The sequence below is a fragment of the Macaca mulatta genome, chromosome 10, assembly GCF_049350105.2.
Source record: "Macaca mulatta isolate MMU2019108-1 chromosome 10, T2T-MMU8v2.0, whole genome shotgun sequence".
In the NCBI taxonomy this organism is placed as follows: Eukaryota; Metazoa; Chordata; class Mammalia; order Primates; family Cercopithecidae; genus Macaca; species Macaca mulatta.
The window spans coordinates 35,956,599-35,971,837 of NC_133415.1; the positions used below are offsets into that span (position 1 = coordinate 35,956,599).

A 15,239-nucleotide genomic window follows, 5' to 3' on the forward strand; every position below is an offset into this window, starting at 1 on the left:
TATGTGAATAGACTTAACAGTTTTCCACTCCACAACTGCACAATGCACAGTTTACTGAGTAGCACATGGATTATTCTCCAGGACAGACTATGTGTTACGCCAAAAAACAAGTCACAATACATCTTTAAAAACTGAATTCATATCAAGTATCTTTTCTGACCACAGCGTAATAGGATTAGAAATCACTAACAGGAGAAACTTTAAAAACGATACAAATATATGGAAATTAAAATACATGCTCATGAACAACTGATAAATGAAAAAAATAAAAAGGAAATTTAAATATTTATCAAAACAAATAAGAACAGAAACACAGCATAACAAATCCTGTGGGATTCAGCAAAGGCAGCTGTAAGAGGAAAAGTGCATACCTATAAACGCCTACACATCAGAAAAGTAGAAGGATCTCAAATAGCCGACCCGACTGTACAGTTCCAGTAAAGAGCAAGCAATATCAAATACTAGAATTCGTAGAAAAAAATATCATACAGATTAGAGAAGAAATTTTAAAAACAGAAACAAGAAAACCAAAAAGTCAACGAACAAAGAGCTGGGGTGTTTCAGAAAACTCAAAATTGGCAAGCTTTAACTATACTAAGGATAAGAAAAAAACAAAATCACAGATGAAAAAGAAGACATTACAAATGACTTCACAGAAATATGAAGGCTTGTAAGAGATTACTAAAAACATCCATATATAAACAAATTTAAAAATCTAGAAGTGAATAAATTTCTAGACACATAATGAATTCCCAAGATAGAATAATAAAAAATACCTGAACAGACCAATAATGAGTAATGCAATTAAAGCAGTAATACAGAGTCTCCCGGCAAAGAAAAACGGAAGAATCATGGTTTTACTTTCGAATTCTACCAAACATTTTTAAAAGAGCTAATACCAATTTTACTCAAAATATTCCCCATAAAATGAAGAGAAAGGAAGGCTTTGAAACTTGTTCTATGAGGACAGCATGACCCTGGTACAAAACCCAGAGCAGGACACAACACAAAAAGAAAACCACTGACAAATATCCCTATTGAATAAAGATGCAAAAGATCCTCAACAAAATACTTGAAAATTGCATTTGACAATACAATAAAAAGATCATCTGCCATGATCAAGTGGGATTCATCCCAGGAATATGAGGATGATTCCATAAGCACAAATAAATAAATGTGTGACACCACATTCAGAAAATCAAGAACACAAACCATATAATCATTTAAGTAGATGCTGAAAAAAATCAACATTGCTTCATGATAAAAACTCAACAACATGGACCGGAGCGGTGGCTCACACCTGTAATCCTAGCACTTTCGGAGGCCAAGGCGGGCGGATCACGAGGTCAGGAGATCGAGACAATCCTGGCTAACATGGTGAAACCCCGTCTCTATTAAAAATTCAAAAAAAAAAAAAAAAAAAAAACTAGCTGGGCAAGGTGGCGGGTGCCTGTAGTTCCAGCTACGCGGGAAGCTGGGGCAGGAGAATTGCATGAAACCAGGAGGTGGAGGTTGCAGTGAGCCGACATCGCGCCACTGGACTCCAATCTGGGTGGCAGAGCGAGACTCTGTCTCAAAAAAACAAAACAAAACAAAAAACACTCAACATGAGTACACAAGGCACATATCTCAGCACAATAAAGGCCATATATGACAAACCCACAGCTAACATCATAATCAATGGGGAAAAGTTAAAAGCTCTTCCCCTAAGATCTGGAACAAGTGTGGCTACTTTTACATCACTTTTATGCATCACAGTACTGGAAGTCCTAGCTAGAGCAATTGGACAGGAGAGTGAAATAAAAGGCAACCAAATTGGAAAAAAGGAAGTCAAAATGTCTCTGTTTGCAGGTGACATGAACATATATATATATATAGAAAGAACCCTAAAGATTCCAGAAAACACCTACTAGAAATAGATTTAGTCAAACTGCAAGATACAATCATCAATATATAAAAATGAGTACCACGCCCATGCACCAATAGTAAAATACCTAAGAAATCAAGAAAGTTATTTCATTATGAAAAAAATGATATCTAGAGATAAACTTAACCCAAAAGGCAAAAGATCCCACAATGAAAACTATAAAACATGGATGAAAGATACTAAAGCAGACTCAAGTAAATAGAATGGTATCCCATGTCCATGCACTAGAAGAATAGTTAAAATATCTATATCATCCAAAGTGATCTACAGAATGAATGCAATCCCTCTTAAACTACAAGAGACATTCTTCATAAAAATAGTAAGAACCATCTTAAAATTCACATGGAAATGCAAAATACCTCAGATAGACAAAATAATCTGGAATAAAAAGAAAAGCAGGAGGCATCGCACTACCTGATTCCAAATTATACTACAGATCTACAGTAACTACGTTTCTATCAAAACAGCATGGTACTATCAATAAAAGGGGTGAGAGGCAGAGAGAGGAATGAAAGACACAGACAAGTGTAACAGAATAGAGAAATCAGAAATAAATTCACGCATTTATTGTTAACAAATTTTTAACAAAGGCACCAAGAACACACATTCGGGAAGGACAATCTCTTCAATAAATTGTGCTAGGAAAACCCAAAACCCACTTGCACAAGAATCCATCTAGGCTGTTATCTTACCATACACAAACGTCTCCTCAAAATGAAGATTCAAACGCAGGACATGAAACTATGAAACTATGAAACTACTAGAGAAGAAAATATAGGATAAACGCTTCACGAAATTGGTTAGGACAAGGAATTTTGAAATAGACATCAAAAGCACAAGCCAACAAAAGCAAAGACGTAATTACAGTAAACTTAAACGCTTCTGCAAAGCAGAGGAAGCAATCAGAATAAAGAAACAGCCCACAGAATGGAAAAAAGTATCTGCAAATTACGCCATCAGGCAAGCGGTTAATACACAAAACATGAAGAATTCAAACTACTCAAAAGCAAAAATACAAATCCTCTTATTTAAAACAAAAACAAAAACAAAAAAAACTACCCCAAACCTTTGCCCCCATCATTATTTACCCGCTTTCCTTTCCTGACCACCTTTGCCCCCCTCCCTCTCGCCACCCTTTTTCTTCCTCCCGCCACCCTTTTTCTTCCTCCATCTACTCCTAAACTTTTTCACCACCATTTCCCCCCACCGTCATTTCGCAAAGCCTTCTCTATTCTCCCGCTCATCACCCTTTTCCCCATCCCACTACCCACTTTCCCCACTGTCTTCTCCCACCATCTTTTCGCCTTCTCCCTGGCCACCCTTTTTCTCCTTCCCGCTCTCATCACCCTGTTTTGCTCCTTCATCTAAGCAAAAACATTCTCCTCCATCTTTTCCCAAGGCCTTCTCCCAACTCCTGCTGCTCACCACCCTCTTTTCCCCCTTCATCTACCCAAAAACTGTTTTCCTTATCGTCTTTCCCCTCGCTCCTCCTTGACATTCTCTTTCCCTTCTCCATCTACCCAAAAACATTTCCCCACCGTCTTTTCTCAAAGCCTTCTCCCCACTCCCGCTCACCTCCCTCTCTCCCCCTCCATCTACCCCCCAAAACTTTCCTCACCGTCCTTTCACAAAGTCTTCCCCACTTCCTACTCGTTCTTCTGTTATCCTGCTTGCCACCCTCTTTTTTGCCCTCCGTCTACCCCAAAACTATTTTCCTGTCTTTTTCCCAACCCTCTTTCCCTGCTCCTGCTTGCCACCCTCTTCCCCCCTCCATCTACCCACTTTTTACCCGCCATGTTTTGTTTCTTCACTTTCTTTTCTGCCACTGTCTTTTCGCAAAACCTTGTCTTCCTCCTGCTGGCTACCCTCTTTTTCCTTTTCCCACTTACTCTTTTGCTCCTCTATCTACCCAAAAACTTTTCTTCCCACTGTCTTTTCACAAAAGCTTCTCTCCCTACTGCTCACCCATGTTTTCTCCCCCTCACCACCCTCTCTTTCCTCCTCCCACTTGCCACCCTCTTTTCCCCCTCCATCTACCCACAAACTTTTTACCCACCGTCTTTCTGCAAAATCTTCCCTCCCTTCCGCTCTCCACCCTGTTTTTCCACGTCTGTCTACCCACTTTTTTCCCCCACCATCTTTTCCCCGCCGTTTTTTGGCAGTGTGTTCTTCTTACTCGCTATCCTTTTCTCCTTTTGGCACTAACAACCCTCTTTAATCCCCTCCATCTTTCCCAAAACTATTTTCCTCCTCCTACCGCTCCAGGTGTGAAGCAGTCTCCTTTGTCACCACCAACGGCAGCTAGGCGAGCGATGGTGTTGCGGTGCCGCGTCTCTAGCCTCCAGCATACAGCCTAGCCTCCTTAGAGGACTCCTGGTCCTCTAAGCCAGGCACCCAGCAGCTAAACAAGAAGATACCATAACTTGGAAAAGCACGATTTCCCTTCAGCATCTTCATACACTGAGTTATGCAAATGAAGGTTCCTGGACTGCATGTTCTGATTGGATGAGAAAAAAAAACCTCCAGGCTTACTCTGATTGGACTTTATTATCATGTTCTGATTGGACAAGAGCAAGTCTTAAGACAACCAATCACAGCGTGAAAATAAAGTCCAATCAGAATAGGCCTAGAAGTTTTTCTCTTGTCCAATCAGAACATGTAGTCCAGGAACCGCATTTGCCTAACTTCAGTATATAAAGCATGCTGGGGGCGTTCAGGGTCATATTAGGCTGTTTTATGTTTTTTGGTGAGTTGTTCCACTCCTGGTTTGGAGAACTAGAAGGGGCCGCCGCTTGCTGCCCGCTGGAGGCTGGGGCCTGGCGCCCTGCTTGGTTGTGGTTGGTGGTGGCGATGGACAGGTAGGAGGGCGGCCAGCAGCGGGACCTTTTCCTGCTGGGCTTGAGGACTAGCAGAAGAGGCACCGCCGCCTTCTGGAGGCTGGATCCTGCGCCGCAGCGGCTCGCCTTGCTGTGGTTGGTGGTGACGTCGGAGACTGCAGCTCAGCCAGGGTGGTAGAAATGTGGTGTAGTAGGTGAGTTATTCGGGGTTGTACTGCCCACCTTTGGGGGAAAGGGTTAGGTGTCCTGTTGAGGCTCACTGCCTGATGCTACACTGCCTGTGGCAGTGGTGTGGTTTTGGGCACTCTCCAGGGTTGAATTGCTGGTGGTGGGATGGGTTGGTTGGCTATCAGCGGCTACATTGCCCGTAGTGATGGGGGTGATGGGGGAAGGTAGGTTGTGTACACGAACGTGTACTGCTGGTGGTGGCAGGGACGGGTTAGGGGCGCTATCTTCTACTGCACTGCCTGCAGGAGGGGGCGGATTGGGTGGAGTTTTCTGAGGCTACAATGCTGGCAGTTGGGGGTGACTTCGGGGTGTTGTCAGGTGCTTCACTGGACGTAACTGGGGGGGCACCATCAGGAACTGCGCTGCCTGTGGCGGGTTTGGGGCGCTATCTAGTGCAGCAACACTTGTGGCTGGATCAGGTTGTGGGCATTATTGGGTGCTACACTGCCTGCTGTGGGTGGAGGGGTGGCTTGGGAGGGTATTGGGGTTACATTTCCTGCAGCTGCAGGGTGTGTTGGGACTACACTGCCAGTGGCAGGGAGCAGGTTAGAGGTGTTATCAGTGGCTCCATTGCCAGTGGCATTGGCAGGCTGCAGAGGTGGCAGTGGCAGGAACAGCAGTGGCCCCCTTCCTTCCTGGTGGCTTCCAAGAAAGGGACTGTTTTCTTCCAGGACTCTAGACTCTAGAGGGAGATTTCTTCTTGCTCGTGTGATCTTGAGCACGGCAGGGCCCCCACAACCACCGTGGTTCACTGGTGCGAGCCCTCACACTGTGTTGCAGTAACCACCCGGGACTACCAGGCAGAGTAGTGGGCATCACGGTGGTGGAGAGGGGACAGCGCCTTTTGTGGGTGGAGGCATCAGGAATAGGTACCAGCACTTGGGTTGGGAGGGCTGACTGGATCTGTGTTTTTCCTACTCGGGCTCCCCAGGGAGTGCAGTCCTGGTGGGCCCAGCAATTCCTGGCCAGCTGGACCTGGCCAAGGGCCGGTTTCAGTGAAGGCACTCACACCCACCCCAGGCCCCAGTTCCTGGTCAGCTTTTGCCAGAAGGAGAGGCTGGACTTTGGAGGGTGGGTGTGAGTGCCTTCACTGAAACTGGTCTTTGCCACCCAGTGGCCAACATGACAAAGTGAGGCTCTAACGCTTCCACTCCCTGCATCCTGTTCTGGGCCTTTCTGGCTTGACTTGTCCAGCTGCTCCAAGCCAGGCTGGAAGAGAAGAGTCACTTGTGGTATACTGGAGCCTGCAGATGGCCTGGCTCTGCAGCTTGCCTCACGTGGTTGGTGGCAGCGGCAGAGACTGCAGCTCAACCAGAGTGGTAGGGTGCAGAGGGCACCCTCAGGGGCCAGGTGATGATAGGAGCCTTGTAGGGTGGGTTGGTGCATTGAGGGCAACAGCAGTTGTATTGGCATCAACACTAGTGGTGGTAGCAGCAGCAAGTCTGGGGGCCAGGAAGGGGGAGTAGGAGCGCTGCAGGGCCCATCCCGTCCTGGGGTGGGGAGGAACCTGCAGGTGCTGTAAGTCGGCCTTGGTGGCAGTGGTGGAGGTGCACCTAGGGCAAAGCGGAGTCCTTCCTCTTCTCCTGCAATCTTTGGAGGGTGCCCTCCTGCTGGTGCCTGAGCCAGCTGTGAGTGGCATCATTGTTTCATTCTTAACAAAATTTAGGGGGTGACTATTTGTAAATCTTTTTGCTTGTTTTTTGTTGTGATACTCTTGGACTTACTTAAATTTCATAAATTGAGGAAGAGTAAAAGGTATTCTAATAGGCCTTCTAATTCCCACACCCGTTCTTTTTCCTTTCTTCCAGTTTGTATTTTCTTCTTCCCATCTTCTTCTTCCTCTTCATTTTCTTTTGCTGCTGCTTCTATTTCATGTTTCTATTCTTGTTTCTCTTCCTCTTTTTGTTTATGCTAAGCAATGGCCTTATCAAACAGCAAACCAAAACTGAGTTAAAAATAAACTGCTTGTCACTGTGTTGTATTTTTAAAATAACTGGTCCCTTAACTATGTTTTAGAGATGAGGAAAAAAAAATCAGTTGTATAATTAGTTACTTGAATAGCTATGCTTTAATGATTGTGTTAACCCACTTATGTCTAGTGTTCCATTTTTGGAATGCTAAGCATGTGGGAGTTCCTTATATCCTACTGCTCGAGGTCACAGACAAGATAAGCCCCCTAAGGATAATAAAATTGATAACATTATGGATATTAGTCATGTTTGTTTCAGGTGCAGGATAGTAATAGGGTTGTGGTGCTTGAATTCAGGTTGAGTGCTAGGAATGCGGCAGTTGTTAGGATAAAATAAATAATTAGGTTAAAGATGGTAACGTCTGATAGTAGGATGATGGCTCGGGTAACTTCACATGAAACTTGTTGGGCGATGGCTCATAATGTGCCATTTAGTGCATAGTTTGGATTTGATGCTCACCCTGATAGTAAAATAGAGTAGACGGCCAGGCTCTATGTGGCCAGAATAAATAGGACGCCTAAATTTAAATTAATTAAGGGGTTTGGTATATGGAGTGGAATTCATAAAAGAAGGGCAATACAAAGGGCTAGGGTTGGAGCAGTAATGTAAAGGGTAACAGTAGATGTTGAGGGTTTTAGGGGCTCTTTGGTAAAAAGTTGTATTGCATCAGCAAATGGTTGAAATAGTCCCTAGGGGCCTGCAATATTGGGTTCTTTGTGTAGTTGTATGTAACCTAGAATTTTTCATTCAATGAGCATAAGGAATGCTATAGCGACTAGAGTAGGTGCGATAAGTAGTAGCTTGATTATAGGCATGTTTTTAAGAAGAGGAATTGAACTTCTGATTATAAAGTTTTAAGTTTTATGCAATTACTGGACTCTGCCACCTTAACAAACCCTATTCTTGGGTAAGATATGAGGTGATCGTTAGATTAAGATAGTATTACCTATAGGGCGAGGGCACTCTATGAAGTGGGCCCTGTTTCTCTTTCATAAGGGGAGAAAAAATAAAATAGATAGAAACTGACCTGGATTACTCTGGTCTGGACTCGGATCTCATAGGTCTTTAATTGTTGAACAAATGAACCCTTGATAGCGGCTACATCATTAGGATGTCCTGATCCAACATCAAGGTCATAAACCCTGTCGTCGATATGGACTCTAGAATAGGATTGCGCTGTTATCTCTAGGGTAACTTATTCCATTCATCAAATTATTGGGTAAATATATGTATAGTAATTCGCTTAAACTGGTTTAGTCTTAGCATAGATTGCTTGGAGGTCAGATTATGCTCCAAGGTCACCACAACCAAAATTTTTAATGCAGAGACAGTAGTCTAAGGCCTATGGGCTTATTTGAGTTTTGTTTGCATTAATAAATTAAAGCTCCATAGGGTCTTGTCTTATTTGTTCATGTTTGCCTCTTCACGGGTAGGTCCATTTCACTGGTTAGATGTAAGAGACAGCTGAACCCTCATGGGGCCATTCATACAAGTCCATTCATACAAGTTATTTAAGGAACAAGTGATTATGCTACCTTTGCACAGTCAGGTATTGAACATACTGTTGATATGATATTGAACATATCACGGCCATTGAACATACGTCACCGGGGAGGTGGCGCCTCTAATACTAATAATGCTAGAGGTGATGTTTCTGGTAAACAGGCCGGGTAAAATTTGCCAAGTTCCTTTTACTTTTTTTAACCTTTCCTTAGAGCATACCTGTGTTGGAATAACAGTATAAGTAGTAAATTTATTGGGCTGTTCACTGTCAATGGGTTATTTCAGTCTGATGTAGGCTTATGCAAGGGGGAATGTTTTCATGTTACTTAAACTAACATTATTGCTTCTATAAAATAATAGATTAGTCCAATGTGATACTAGGAGTTCGGTGGTGTGATTAGAATTTGGGATGGCTGAATGTTGCAAAGGTAAAGTAAAAATACAGCATTACAATCTTGTGGGACCACCATCATATATGTGGTCTGACATTGATTGAAACACTGTTGTATGGTACATGACTATATTCTGGGCAATAAATTTACTAATTTTTTTATTATATAAATCTCAAAAAATGTTTTAAAGTTTGTGTGTATTTCTAGGTTTTATACAAAACAGGCAAAACAGGAGGTAACTTTGCTCCAAGGCTCAGGAATGAGTGGGTTTCTGTGTCCCAGCAGAACTCGCACCAGGAGACACACTGTGGTTTCATCATTAAGGCTAATCACATATTAAGTTCACTTTACCTCTGTCTGTAGCACATTGTTTGGAAATGCTTCATTGTCTTTAGTAGGTTCGTGGAACTAAAACTAAAGAGGCTCTCCCAGCACAGGAAGTAACAAGTAGCAGAACGTCTTGTTTTCTGACAGATGCAGTTGAACATACTATTTGATTTCTTTTGTAGATCTTGATTTCTTCACCTGTAAAAATGGAATAATAGTGTGATTCCTGTCTCATTACTGTCATGCTTCAATCATATCATTTTATGTAAGTGCCCAGTACTGTGTGTAGCAGATCAATAATGCTTAAACAGTGAGTTCTTCACATATTTTGTGGCTGTTGGTTTATAGGTGGTTTTGAAGCTCCCAAGTGGAAGTTTGTCTAAAAAGAGAGTCAAAATAAAGAGCAGTGTCTCAGAGTATCATCTGAACAAGAAAGGAAGGGGTTCTCCATCTCTTGAAATGGTCTCAGTCCTCTTTTACTGTTTAGCTCTCATGTGAGTCCTCACAGATAACTTCAAGAATTGCTACAACACAAATTGAGAATTAATTCTCATTGAGTTTTAGCTCAGTAGATTCTGGGTCCTAAACTTTACTGATTTGCTTGCTTTTAAAATTTTTCCCATTTAGAGATATTCAATTTAAATCGTCCTTCAGTAAGTAATTAATTACTAACCATAATATTGTAATAAAGTCATAAATAACATTTATTACTTTGGTTTTCCACTCATGTTGCTTGCGGTCCGCAAGCATACAGCATTTTGGTCCTTCCAAATATCTGAAGGTAAGATAATAAAAATCAAACTAAGAATCCTACTCTGAAGCCGTATCTCCCTAAATAGATTGTATATTTATTGAGGGTAATGAGTACATTTTCTTTTCCAGAAGAACAAAACAAATGCAAGGTTGGGCCGAATTGAATTCAGTGGGGGATGGAGAGGGGAAGGAGTCAAGGTTCTTCATCCTTTTCCATGCTTTGATAACTCTATCTGTGGGATTCTAGTTAAAAGAAAATAACTAGCTAAAGAAGTAAGTGCTTGAAAGGTCCACTGTATTAGGAGACTAGGAATCGTTAGCTTGAAAAGACATAAATGGAAAGAAAACATAATACAAAGAGACAAAATACATGAAATTTGTATTATGGTACACATGTGCTTTGTGATCATGTTTCTGTGTCATAAAAAAAAAAATTCTGTAAAGCTTTACCATCCCTCGTGAAGGGGGAGCTGCCTAATGCCCAAGCTTGGTGCCTAACACCCAGGGGAGCTGCCCAGTGCCCAAGCTGGGTGCCCAGGGGAGCTGCCCAGTGCCCTCTTTGACCTCCATCCTTGCTTTGAACAAGGGTCTGGCCTTCTTCCAGAGGCCGTAGCACCTGCTCCCCGGCTCCATTCTTCACGGCTGTCAGAGAAACCAAGGCTCTCAATTGCAACCCAGCCTGGGCCTGCCCCCCAGGTGCTGGGAAGCACCTCAGTTCTCTTGAGTCTAGGTGTGTATAGGGGTTGCTGATCCCAACACTGTCCCTGGGACCCTGCATGAAGACCCTGGGCAGCAAGAAGGTTTGGGGAAATGGAGGATGTCGTGCTGGGGGAGGAAATCATGGTGTGGAAAGAAGGAAGCTGGGTGATGACACAGGGAAGGTAAACAGCTTCTCAGCCTCCACATGTCTCGAGCATCACTGCCCTCCTGCCTCCCCAAACACCCCTGCGCCGTCCAGACCCGGCACTCACCTTTCTCAGTGCTTAGGGAGTCAGTGGCGTGGCACCCTGCATTGACGAGGCCATGGTTGGCACCCATGGCCATCATAGCCCAGTGCACAGTCACACAGGACACCTTTGGAATGTGCAGCTCCCAGCCCAGCTCCCCAATGAAAGACAGCCGCATGGCCCAGACCTGGGGGACAAAGTCATGGCTTAGATGTGGCCAGGTAGGATGCCTGAGGTCCAGGCTCAGGCCACCACTTCCTGGTGGACAACTCCTACTGTCACCATGACTACCAGCTGGCCCTGGGTCCCAGCCGGACTGCCACCAAGAAATGGGGTCTTCCAAGGAGAACTCCCTCCAGCTGCTCTGGAAATCTTTGGGGAGAAGTAGGGGGTCACCTTTGGGAGGGGGAGATGGCAGGTTTGCCATTTGCGGACCTCAGATCTTCTACAGGACTGGGTTAGTTTCCTGTCTGTCATAACAAATGACCACAACTGGTATCTTAAAACAATAGCAGTAAACTCAGTTCTGGAGGCTCAAAATCCAAAATCACTGTGCGGGTAAGCCATGCTCCCTCTGCAGGCTCTGGAGAGGACCCTTCCACTCTCCAGGGAGAAGCCTCCTGAGCACCTCCAGACATCCCTTGGCTTGTGGCTGCATCACTGCGATCTCTGCCTCAGCTCTCACAACCTCCCTTCTGTGTCTCTGTCTTCCAAGGACACTTGTCACTGGATTTAGGACCTTCCCTAGCCCTAGATAATATCATCTGGAGACGCTGATGTTAGTTACACCTGCAAAGATCCTATTTCCAAATAAAGGCACATTCACAGGTTCTGGCGAGTTAGGATGCGTAGACATATGTTTTCGGGGTCATCGTTCAGTCCACAGCAGTGACCTGGGGCAAGCTTCTCACCATTCCTTGTCTGTAAGATGGGGTTGGGAGCCTGGCTTTATCTGTTTCAGAAGCTCTGAGACATGTCTGCAAAGGGCAGGGGGAAGGCGGAAGCACGGCTCAGGGGACACCACCCTGGCTGTGCTTGGTGGGGACAGAGGCATCGGGGAAGGGGACAGCCAGGTGCCAAGCCCGTTGTCCGAGGAGCCCATCACCTACCATTCTGGTCAGCCTCGGCCCAGCACAGGGCTCTGAAGACAGCCATAGCCTCTGCCTTTCAGGGCTTGGTTCGGCCGTAAGCACAACCATGATCTGGGTGGGGAAGGGGCTGGAAAGCAAGGCCCCTGCCTGGGGTGCCAGACCAGGCTGGCAGGCAGAGCAGGAGATTGCCATCACAGAGGGGCTGTCCAGGTGAGGGCGCAAAGGCCCAGCACTGGGCAGCGGACATGGTGGGAGGCAGGAGAGAAAGGCCTGTGGGGCTGTGGATACCTGACTGTGAAAGACACAATGGCCCCAAGCCCTGCGGAAATGACGGTGCTGATTATCATGTGCTCATGGGATAAGCTTCATCTCATCCCCCTACGGCCCATGCAATGGTGGGAACACTGTCAATAATGTCCCTGGGCTGAGGCAGACACAGGCTGGGGACACGCAGCTCTGGGAGGATAGCTGGTGTCTTTGGGAGGGTGTGTCCCGCACACCTGCACACCAGGCTAGTACTCAGCCCATGGAGGCCACAGGCAGCCTGGGGGGGTCCTTGTGCAGGAGACATGATTTTCTCTGCACATTTGGTTCAGGTGCGTGCCACGTCCACACCCAGAAACTGGAATCTGTGTCCTCACCTTCAGGCAAGCCCTTGAACCCACTGACTCCCATGGGAAGGCCTGAGTGCTCAGCCCTGGGACCAGAGCTCACAAAAAGAATGCAGAGAGCTGGGTGGATTGCAGGATCCCCGACAGCAGAGGAGCTGATTCCACTGCTGCTCTGAGTGGAAACGCTCGCCCTGCACAGCTCCCGCTGGGATATGCCTGTGGGAAGAAGGGTGGAGCCTGCTCTCTCATCCACAGGAGCAGCTCCTTATAAACCCGACAGTTTAATCATATGACCGCTGAGGGGCTGGATTCTAAAAGCTTTGGAAACAGCGCAAATTTGCTCTAAGTTGCCATTTGCCCACGCCTCTTAAAAAACACAGAACTGACACGGAAAATGTACTGTTGACATTTCCCTGCTTTAGGTCCCTGACAAAGATGGCCTTGTCAACGGGGTTCTAATTTTAGACAGCCTATGGAGGAGCTGGGGCTCAAAACCAATCTCATTTTGAAACAGGAAAAATAATTTTTAAAGTGCACTTGTCCACAGCCCTCCAATTGTGGATCTCTTATTCAGACAAAGACCCGTCACCGAGCTCAGAGAGAGGGTAAGAGTTCACGGGTGGAAGGAAGGGAGTGGTCCCATCCTTCCTGGCTCCAGCAGCTCAATGAAGATGGGGTCAACTGGGTCTGGGTCTCCATCCTACCCCATGCACAGCCTGGCCCAAGAAACAGTTCCTGAATGAAGGAGGAAAACGGGCCACACCTGCTTTCTGGCAAAGTGAGGGAGTCTGGGGAAATCCAGGGGCCTCTCTAAGTTCAGAATCACTGGTTGTTGAGGCATCTTGCATTTTTCTCCACCAAAGCAGTGAAGTGGGATCAGTCCCCAGTTCTTCCAAGCAGGGACCCACAAGTAGAGGGACAGGCCGATTGAGGACATCTGGAACACGGTCTCCCTTTCAGCCAGGCTTGGGTGGGGACAGCATCTCCCAGTACCCATGGGGGTCAGCCCACTTGGCCTCAGTGCCCTCCTCTGACCCATCAACCAGGGATGGTGTGTGTGTACCAAGCACGTGGTCCCGGCACGTGGTCCTTGGCCACCCTGGCTCAGGTGGGCTCTGAAAGCCCCAAATTGCAAGATGGAACTCCTGGCCATGGATGGAGTCACAGAATTGTGGAAGATCAGCAGGAAGGGCCTAAAGGTTTTGTTTAAATCCTTTCCACATCCTGAAAACTCCACGCAAAAACACTGCTTGAAACTACTAAACGAAGTCAGCAAAGTTGCAGAAAGCAAAGTAAAATGGACCATCACATATGTGGTCACGTAATCTCGACAAGGGCGCTGAAGCCACTCATGGGGAAAGAGTCTCCAACAAGTGGTGCTGGGAGGATCCGATAGCCACGTGCAGAAGCGAGAAGCTGGTCGCTTAACTTACATCATGTCCAAAAATTAACTAGACGTGGAACAAAGACATAAGGGTAAGATCTGTGCTGGTAACACACCACTGGGACTGTCTCCTTCCTGAGTCCTCAGTGGCTTCTACAGCCCTGCCAGGCATCACTGTCTTTCAGCACAGGGCTCCCCTTTGTCAATTTCCGCTGTACCTTTGCTGATGCCTCCAGGGCTGCTGACCAAAACCCTCAGCAGCCTCCGGCACTGGGCTCCTCTAGAGGCTGGGGAAGCTGCCAGCGCTGAGAACAAGCACGTGTTTCCTGCTTTAGGACAGCTTCAGGCGTGTTTGCGGAGGTCAGAAGAAGCCGCAAAGCCAAGTTGGCATCTCCCATGAGCTCCCACATCCTTGACGGCCAGAGTCCCACAGGCTTTAGAAGCTGTGGGTGTGGAGGTGCCAGAGGGAGCCCTGAACACTCCCTGGGAGGCAGCGACGAGGGACTCGGGCACTGAGCCGGCCCTGCTGCTCAGGCGCTTCATGACACACACATATCCTTCCTGCAGGAGCTCCCTCTTCCAACATGTTGAACAGATGTTCTGCCACTAGAGCAAGCTTTGGAGGAGATGGTGGAAATGAACGCTTTCTTCCCTTCAAGACTGGCTACAGAACCTAGTGCGGGACCCAGTGGGGCCCTTGTCCAAAGCCCATGAAGAGTTTCAAGGCACTGACAGCAGAGCATGAACCCAAGCTGGGCCCTTCAGGGCAAGGGGTCTCAGGCAACCACAGGGTCAGACCCCAATGAAGCTGGGCTTGCACCTGTCCCAGAGGCCCCAGGAAGAAATCCCCTCATGGATGCCTCCTAAGCTGTCCCTGGGTTCTGAGACTCTGGGCTCAGGCCTTGGCTTTGCTCCTATGTCAGATTCGCAGTGAGACGTCATGCGTTTCCCTGGGGTGGCGCGGGACAACAGCTGTGCTCTACCTGTGAGTGCTTTACAACACGGCTGGGCAGGCCAGGGCGGAGGCTGGCCTTGCTCCTTCCGGGACAGCTGTTGGGGAGAATGCCCCTGTGTGGTGCAGGCTGCTGCAGGGGAGGAGGCCCCCCAAGACTCCTCACCTTCACCCTTGCTTGTGGGAGCCAGGTGCCCTGTGCGACCAGCCTTGCCTGCCCACTTTGGAGCAAGAGGAACAGCAAGCAGGCTCCACGCCATGGCCCTCCCAGCTCTGGTTCCCTCTGCTTGTCCGTTGGAGGGGCCCATAGGGGCCTG

The 15,239-nt window shown here is 46.7% G+C and overlaps 1 long non-coding RNA gene across 2 annotated transcripts in view; it reads right to left on the reverse strand.

The window, feature by feature from the left end:
- The window catches only part of LOC106994170 (uncharacterized), a 38,916-nt gene extending 34,563 nt beyond the window's left edge, over window positions 1-4,353 (reverse strand). The window contains exon 1 of one of the 2 annotated variants that reach the window (XR_013399680.1): window positions 4,185-4,353. This is a non-coding gene — a long non-coding RNA (uncharacterized LOC106994170). The remainder of the gene's footprint in view (window positions 1-4,184) is intronic. The other variant, XR_013399678.1, reaches the window with a different exon arrangement.
- Between the last annotated feature and the right edge of the window lie 10,886 nt (window positions 4,354-15,239).